Below are 10,052 nucleotides of genomic sequence, written 5' to 3'. Positions count from 1 at the left end.
ATTCACAGACCTGTACCCCTGGGGATAAAAATATATGTTTATAAAAATAAAAAATTAAAAAAAAAAAAATATTCTGTATGATATTCTAATGGTAGACGCATGACATGCCTTTGACAAAACCTACAGAACTGTGAGACACAGAGCAAACCCTACTGTAAGTATGGACTTACATTGGTTCATTAATTATAACAGTTACCATACTGATGCAACACATTAATAACAGGATGCAAGGAGAGCAAAAGGAAATGGAGTAAACGAGAAGGAGCACTGACTGTACTTCTGTTCGACTTTCCCATAAACCTAAATCTACTCTAAAAAAATAAAGACTATTTGTTTTGTAATAGTAAGAATTAAAAACACCTAAATATGTAATTTATGATCCTTTAGTTGAATAGTAAACTGGTAACTATTTCTTTGTATCTAACCATGAGAACCTCCTGTAGTATCTTAGGAAAATTACTACCTGAATAGCTAATCTCCTGCAAAGGAGTTTATCCCACCAAAAGCAAAGGTCCCAAATCTAAAATTTTTAGAAATGATTCCTCTAGTAGATAGGTTATTTGAATGGCACTCACTAATGGTTTTCATATAGCCATACCTTTGGCTCTGTAACTGTATCCCCTCAGCCTGATCCTGACCTCAGTCCTGTGACTTGCCTTGGTCAGTGGGACAAAATAAATGTAACACACAGCAAGACTTGAAATGGGACTTCCTTATTTCTGGCACTGCATAAAGATCAAACCCTGACTATTCTACTGGACCATGAAAGACCAAATGGAACAGAGACAAGTGAATCCCAATCTATTTGAGTCCATTCTATAATAACCAGTCATCAGCACATTTTCCAGGTGACACCGGACACATAAAGAAGGCAAAAATGAGATCAGCTAAGTCTGGCCTAGCTTAGTAGAACCACCCAGCCCACGCTCAGATTTATATTTACAAGCCACTGAGTTTTAGTGCTCTCTGTTATACAGCATTATTGTATCAGAAAATCTAGTCAACTCGCTGAAAAAAAATATTGTTTCAGTATTTTATTAGAACTGAATCAGAAATTAAGACTTAAGGAACTTTCTATGAATTTACAAATTTGAGACTGGATAAATGCAACTCCTTTTAGATCAACTATATATTTCAGACCAAAGTAGAATAATATATTTCAGACCAAAGTAGAATATAGTATCTAAACAGTTGGCATAAATTAATAGTTTGTGTAGAAGGACAATATGCCCATATTAATTCCACATGGAGAAAAGAAGACAAAATCACAATAATTAATTTGTTATCCCTGAAGCAGGAAAATATAGAAAATATATATTTTTCCCTAAAATTCATATGTTGAAACCCAATCCTCAACATGTCATACTGCAGCTAGGGCCTATTAGGAGGTGAAAAAGGTCTAATGAGCTCATCACTGTGAGGGCTTAACCTAATAAGGTTATTGTCCTTATAAGGGGTGGAGGAGACACTAGAGTTTTCTTTCCCTCCTCCATGTAAAGACACCATGAGAAGACACCAAACTTTCAGTTATCAACCTACACGAAAGAGAAATCTCTTGGGACGCCTGGGTGGCTCAGTTGGTTAAGCAGCTGCCTTCGGCTCAGGTCATGATCCCAGTGTCCTGGGATCGAGTCCCACATCGGGCTCCTTGCTTGGCAGGGAGCCTGCTTCTCCCTCTGCCTCTGCCTCTGCCTGCCTCTCTGTCTGCCAATGCTCGCTCGCTCTCTCTCCCTCTATCCCTGACAAATAAATAAATAAAATCTTAAAAAAAATTAAAAAAAAAAAAGAAAGAAAGAAAGAGAAATCTCACCAGGAACCCAGTTGGCTGACACCTTGGTCTTAGACTTCCAGCTTCCAGAACTGTGAGAAATAAATGTCTGTTGTTTAAGTCACCCAGTATATGATATTTTGTTATGCCAGTCTGAGAAGACTAATATAATACAGAAATAAAATTTGAATGCAAATCTTGGGAATAGATAAATTCATAGATATTTACATTCACCTTTTTTTTTTTTTGATTTGGATGTCATAGTTTTATTTTTATTTTGTTTTTATTTTGAACTGCAATCATTTTATTCACTGATACAGTGTCCCTAAACATCTTTGGGTTCTTTCCCTTCTTCCAATCCTATCTCAGCTCCTCCAGATCAAAACATTGTGTTTATGTCCGAGAGCAGCAACTCATCACACCCCTCTCTTTGGCTCTTTTTCTCCTGGGCTGAAAGAGAAAACTTTACTCAAAATAGCAGGCCATACCAGAACAAGAATGTAATGAACACACTTTTCATAGGCAAAGAGAAATAAGATAATAGGGGAGCCTGGGTGGCTCAGTGGATTAAGCATCTGCCTTCAGCTCAGGTCATGATCTCAGGGTCCTGGGATCAAGCCCCTCATTGGGCTCTCTGTTCAGCAGGGAGCCTGCTTCACCCTCTCTCTGTGCCTGCCTCTCTGCCTACTTGTGATCTCTCTCTGTCAAATAAATAAATAAAATCTTAAAAAAAAAGAAATAAGATCATAAATGATATGAACATTTGTGTGTCTGTGAAGTATTTTTTTAAATTATTTTTTGTTTTTGTTTTTCTTATTTGAGAAAATTAATGCACCATTTAGTTTGCTGAATGGTAATTTAGTGCATGACTTTTTAAGGTTTATTGTATTCTCCTGTTGTTGGACATTGGGCCTGTTTTCCTAATTTGGGAATATGCCTGCTATAAATATTCTTATATACAGAGGCTTTAGCAACAATTTTCATTTCTTCTAATTAAATACCTTGGAGTTGAAATGCCACGCATTCTTCCAAGAGACTATACTCATTCTGATGGCCTTACATCCTTTCCTATCTTTTAAGATTATTTTAGTTTTTCTACCAAGTGGTCAACGTTATTTATTTTTGATATTTTCACAGGATATAGAATCCTAGGTAGAGTTTTGTTTTGCACTTTAAAAATTCATTAAGTGGAAAGCATTCTTTTTTTTTTTTAGTTCTTTTTTTTCAAGTTTTTATTTAAATTCCAGTTAGTTAACATCCAGTGTAACATCAGTTTTAGTAGAATTTAGTTGATTCATCACTTCCATACAATACCCAGTTGTTGGAACACAACCCAGATCCTCACCTACGTGACTGGGGTCCTGTTGAATCCTTTGGGAAAACTCAAGGAGATGAAGGGGAAGAGTTTTCCTGGGCCATGGCCTGGAATAAACATGGGAGAATCCCTGGAGTGTTTTCACGTCCTCCTTTAGATAGATCTGGTAAGTATGGAGAATCCTGAACTTGCTCTTGTCATTTAAAGCCAAGAGATGTTGTCATTTAAAGCTAAGAGATAATCATGGTTCGCTTGTCTCTCTTGATTGTCTGCACATAAATCACATCTCACATGTAGCCCTTGCCCTGCACATAAATTTATATCCTGTTTGTAATCAGATTTTGTGGAAGGTATAAAAGAAGTGATTGTAAGAAATAAAGACATCTACTGGTATCAGTCGGTAGTCCCCTCATCATTTTGGCTCTGATCACCAGGATCCCCACCTCGAAAAGGTGACAGGTGGCACCTGAGCAGGGACCTGAAATCCAAGAATAGTCACGCAGTCATCTGGAGACCCTCACTGAAGGAGGTAAGTGAGAACGATGGGGCAGAATCAAAGTCGCGCCCAGACTTTTCTAGCATTAATACAAAACTTTTTATCTCAGGGAGGTGCTCGAGTATCCAGATGTCAATTAAGAACTTATCTGGATGTTATTTGCCAATATAATCCTTGGCTTCCCGATGAGGGAAACTTGGAAGAGACAAATTGGGAGCGCGCATGCCATAATGTGGAAAAGGTTTATAGATAAGGTGAAAAAATTCCTGTGGAATTTTGGGTTACATGGACATTGGTAAAAACAGTAATTTTAATTATTAGAGGGGAATGTTAAGGATGTGGATCTTAAGGCTGAAACAGTTGCCTCTCTGCGTACATATGAGTTAGATGATGAATCAACCCGACAAATTCAATCCGAAAGTAAAAAAAAATATTTTTCGGCGAAAAGGACAAACACCATGTTTCTCCTTTGGCCACCTCACTTCTGATTCCCTCCGAGGATGAGGATGAGGAAATAACAGCAGGCTTCTTTGGCGATGAGGGGAATGATACTGGGTTGGATGATAATTTACGCATGTTACAATTAAGACCAACAAAAACTAAAAAACACAAATCTGTTTCTACTCCGTCTCGCCCCCAGGAAGCTGCACTTAGTTTTCCCTGTAACTTTTCATGCTAATGGGCCAAGTACTTAGGATGGGATGTCGATGGAGACTGTAAGAGAATTTAAAAAGGCATGTTCCATGTACGGGCCAGCTTCTCCTTATTGTTATGGATATTTATCCAGTTGGAGCAATAACATCTGCTGGATTCCCAATGATTTTCAACTCATAGCTAAAATGGTATTAATCTCTTCTGAATTTCAAAAATGGAAGATGTGGCTTTCTGAGGAGGCACATGAAAAGGTCAGGAGTTTAGGACAGAGAGGGAATGTAGCAGCTGTTACTTATGACATGCTCATAGAACAGGAGCTTGGATGACTTCTAATCATCAAACTCGTAACATCCCTCCTGCAGTCCTTCCCCACATACATGATGTGGCCTTACAAGCCTGGCAAAAAATTTATTTGGGTACTGATTACACTGCCAGTTATACAAAAATACAACAAGGGCCTAAAGAGCCATACGTTGATTTTATTGGCAGGTTAAAAGAATCATTGGAAAAGCAGGTAAGAGGAGAGCAAATTCAGGAAATACTCTTAAGACAACTGGCATATGATAATGTTAATGAAGATTGCCAGGCCCTGATTCGATGACCTCTTAGAGAATCTGGCAATGTCATGGTTTATTTAAAAGCTTGTCATAACATAGGATCCTTTAAACATCAGGCCCGAGTAAGAGTGTGAGAAACCATGGCTGTTCAAATACATTGCAGGCAAAATGGACACAAAAAAATAATGCCGTCTCCCTCCCTGTCTAGTCACCCCCTCTCCTGCCAACTGCCTGAATAAATCCAAGATTGAACTCCCTAATGTTTGTCCCTGCTGTCGACGAGGCAAACACTGGGTCAAGAAATGTAAGTCTAAAACCAATAAAGATGGAAATCCTTTGGGGAACTCTCATCATGGAAACTCCCTAAGGGGGCAACCCCAGGCCCCAATAAATGTGGGGCCATGGAACTTCCCTATTCAGTTTGTACCCAAAAGCGTCTCTCAGTAATGGACGTAGTCCCTGCTACTCAGGGGAATGCTGCTCTTGATATCCCTTTCCCTAAGGCTTGTTTTATACATCCATCTCAATGTCCTTATAAATTGTCAATAAACCTGTATGGACCTATACCCTCCAAATGGTTGGTCTGCTTGGATGAAGTAGTTTAACTATGAAAGAAATTACAGTGCATAATGGAGTTAATAGACTCCAATTATTATGGTGAGATTCAAATTATGGTTTCTGTCACTATTCCTTGGACCTATTCAGCAGGCAAACGAGTTGCCCAACGTTTGTTACTCCCTGTATTACGCCTACTCAATCTTCAAATTTTAGGGATGGAGGATTCGGTAGTGCTAATAAAAAGATTCATTTTACTAAGAAACTGTTTGAAGGAAGTCAACCCCAAATGAAGCTTTCTATTATGGGATGAATATTTGAAGGGCTTTTATATTCTGCAGCAGATATCTCTCTATCATTTCTTGTCAGTGTTGGCAAACGCCAGTGGCCTACAATGCCTGCTGATTATGGCCTTGAGGGTCTTGGCTATGTAACTACTTAACAATTGAGACAAAGCAGTCAACCTCTGCCCTGTAGGGGCCTAGAGGGATTACAAGGTCGTATTCAACTTTACATTGCCCCCATACCCGTTGATCTCTGGGGACAAGATTTATTATAATGGGATGCTGAAATTCACATACTTACATCCTAACAAAAAACATGATGAAAAACATGGGGTATATTCCTGGGAAAGGTTTAGGTAAAAACTTACAAGGAGTGCCTGAACCTATAGATCTTAACCCTAATAATACTAGCACAGGGCTGGGTTTTATATAAGGGCCATTGGGGTTGATAAGGCCCCTTCACTAATTCCAATAATCTGGAAAAGTAAGGAGCCTATTTGGACCTCTCAATGGGCCCTCACATTAGAAAAGCTGAAGGCTCTAAAAGGTTTAATTCAAGAACAATTGGAAAAGGGACATTTTGAGCCTTCTTTTTCTCCTTGGAATTCTCCAGTTTTTGTTGTAAATAAAAGGTCAGGCAAATGGAGATTATTACTAGATCTCCGTAATATTAATGCTGCAATGGTAACTGTGGGTGCATTATAACCAAGACTTCCTGATCCCTTTTGTATACCTACTAACTGGTCTTTAGTAGTTTTGGATTTACAAGACTGCTTTTACACTATTCTTATCCACCCCTCAGACAAAGAGAATTTTGGATTTTCAATTCCAACAGTAAATCAACAAGAACCTTTACAAAGATTTCAATGGAAAGTTCTCCTCAAGGCATGACTAACTCTCCTACGATGTGCCAGTATTTTGTGGGAAAGAATCTTGAGCCCACTCTGACAATTATATCCCATATGTTGTATTATCCATTAACATAGATGATATCTTACTAGCAGCCCCAACCCCATAGGTCATACATCAGTTGTTTTCAAATACACAAAAATACCTACAATAGGCCAGTCTTATAATAGCTTCTGAAATGGTACAATTTATTCCACCTTTCTCCTATTAGGTCATATTATACTACTTTTCGTCCTCAGAAGTTTTTCCATTTGTCAAGATATTTTAAATATTCTAAATGATTTTCAGAAATTGTTAGGAGATATTAATTGGACCAATGTTGGGTATTCCTACACAGCAACTTACAAATCTATTTGCCACTCTTGAAGGAGACCCTAACTTTGATAGGCCTCGAAGTTTAACACCAAAGGCTGAACAGGAACTTGAGTTCCTTGCAGAATGTCTTCATGAAGTGTTCTTGTGTCCATATGATCCTATATTACCTTTACTATTATTTCAATTCCCTACTCCCCATTCACCTACAGGGGTGATAGCTCAACAAGACTCTCCTTTAGAATGGATCTACTTGAAATACTGAGCTCCTGAGGTTTTAACTGTATATGTTGACAACCTTGCAGATCTCATTATCCTTGGCCAAACCAGATGTCTTCAAATATTGGGATACGACCCTCAAGTTATCATTCTTCCAATTTCTATAAAACATTTTTCTTCCCTATTTCCCTTGAATGATCATCACTACCGCAGGATATTTTGGAACCATTGGAAACCATTACCCTGCAGGTAAATTATGAGATTTCCTAAAAAAGACATTATTGTAATTTTTAATATCTATAAAACTAGTCCAATTCCAGGTGCTCCTGTGTATTATATTGACGGCTCCTCGACTGGAAAAGGAGGCATACATGGACCTGGCTTAAGCCTCTTAATTCAAAGACAGTATGCATCAGCACAATAAACAGAAATATTCATTCTTACTGCTCTGTTAATTCGTATTTCTGCACTTAACATTGTTTCTGATTCTGCTTATGTTGTTGGTCTCTTTCCCACCACTGAAATAGCTCAGATATCTACAACACCAAAAACCATGTTACACCTTCTCATGAAACTACAGTCCCTTGCACAATCACGTTCCCATCCTATGTCACCCATATAAGGGCCCATTCTTCTCTCCCAGGACCCATGGTAGAAGGTAACCATCAAACAGATATCCTGACATGTCCTATTTTCATATCACCAGCAGATGAACACTCGGTTTTACATACTAATGCTAATCGACTGCACAACCATTACTGCATTCCACTTCAAAAGGCACATAACATTGTTCAATCCTGTCCAATTTGTGTACCTTTGCAGGGTCGCCCACACCCTTCAGGAGCCAATCCTTGTGGCTAGGAAACTAAAGAACTATGGTAAATGGATGTAACTCATTTCAATCTCTTTCTTGTCAACCTTATTTACATGTTGTTATTGATACATTTTTTTAAATTTATTTGGGCAGTTCCTTAATCCTCTGAGTCCTTTACTGCCATCCGCTCTACTCTGTGGCAATGTTTTATTGCTATGGGGGGTCCCTACTACCATAAAAACTGATAATGCATTGGCTTACACAAGCCACAAATTTACTGCCTTTTGTTCTGAATGGCAGATTCATCATATTACAGTATACCTTATATCCCAAAAAGACAAGGGACAGTTGAACGAGCTCATCCATACACTAAAACTGCAATTATTAAAAAACAAAAAAGGGGGGCGCCTGGGTGGCTCAGTGGGTTAAGCCTCTGCCTTCAGCTCAGGTCATGATCTCAGGGTCCTGGGATGGAGCCCCACATCGGGCTCTCTGCTCAGCAGTGAGTCTGCTTCCTCCTCTCTCTGCCTGCCTCTCTGTCTACTTGTGATCTCTCTCCCTCTCTCTGTCAAATAAATAAATAAAATCTTTAAAAAAAAAAGGGGGGGGGGAACCCCCAAGGGTGTTTTAGCACTCTCTTTATTTACTCTTTGATTTTTTAAAATTTACCCCAAGGCGACATTCAGACAGCAGTAGAAAAACACTTCTCAATCACAAGAGTCCCTAAAAGCATCTATTGCTATTTGGTTCAAATCTTTTAATGAATGGCTCCCTGGCTTCCTATTACAGAAAGGCAGAAGGTCTGCTCTTATATTCTCAGATTCTGGTGATGGACCCTGTGGAACACTATGGTTTCCTCTTCGGCTCATCAGGCCCCTGAAAACCAATGGCCCTGCTGATAATCACTGCACCACAAATCTCCAAAAAAGATCCAGAAATACAAGAGTCACAGAAGGTCACTCACAAGATTCATGTGCTGTCCCTTCCTAAGAAGAGACCATATCAGTGTAGGGCTGATCCATCCAGATGGGGTCAGATTAAGGACCTATCAGCTAAAAGAGAAGCAGTTTTACGATCTACCCAAAGCCCATAGACCCCTGATAACTTGTTTTTGGCTATGGTTGTTCTTCTGACCTGTACATCAGCAGGTACTGTCTCCTCAAACAACGAGTGAACAAAAATAACAGGCATCTAGCTTGGAATTGGCACTTAAGATGTTGCAATTAAAAAGCAGAAAAGGGGGAATTATTGGAACACAACCAGATCCTCACCAATGTGACTGAGGTCATGTCGAATCCTGTGAGCAAACTCCAGGAGATGGAGGGCAAGAGTCTTTTTAGGCTGATGCCTGGAATAAACATGGGAGGATCCCTGGAGTGTTTTCACGCCCTCCTTTAGATGGATCTGATAAGTGTGGGGAATACTTAACTTGCTCTTGTCATTTAAAGCTAAGAGATGCTGTCATTTAAAGCTTAAGAGATAATCGTTGTACACTTGTCTCACTTGACTGCCTGCATGTAAATCACATCTCACATATAGCCCATGCCCTGCACGTAAATTTCTATCCTGTTTGTAATCCAATCTTGTGGAAGGTATAAAAGAAGTGATTGTAAGAAATAAAGACATCTACTGATCATGAGTAGGCAGTCTCCCTGTCATTTTGGCTCTGAGCACCAGGATCCTAACCTCGCGAAGGTGACACCCAGTTCTCATCACAAGTGCCCTCCTTAACGCCCATTGCCTACTTAGCGTATCCCCTCACCACATCCCCACTGACAACCCTCAGTTTGTTAAGTGTAGAACATTCTTCAGACCCATGAATTATTCTTGAATTAGAGGGATGATATCAGCATGATTCTCACCTTAAACTCCAAAGCCCCAAAAATAAGACTAAATGAGTCATCATGTAAGGATATCCAAGTGTCCCTACCCTGTGTTCCTAGAAAAGAATAGTAGTATCTTGTAATCCATTGTTTCAGTGAAGGCCCAAAACACCCCAAACAGACAAATGACAGAAAATGGAAACGTCCCAACCTGCATTTGAATTCCTGGTTCACAAGGAATTAGGAAATGACCCCAATACAGCTGAGCTTAATCTCAGTGCTCTGGGGCAGGTGACAAGAAAAGAAGTGGAGAAACATAGTTGCCAAACTGAGCTTTCTATGACTC

Source organism: Mustela nigripes, chromosome 12 (genome assembly GCF_022355385.1).
Source record: "Mustela nigripes isolate SB6536 chromosome 12, MUSNIG.SB6536, whole genome shotgun sequence".
Classification (NCBI taxonomy): Eukaryota; Metazoa; Chordata; class Mammalia; order Carnivora; family Mustelidae; genus Mustela; species Mustela nigripes.
The sequence above is the reverse complement of the archived record's forward strand: the minus strand, read 5'-3'. Positions refer to the sequence as shown.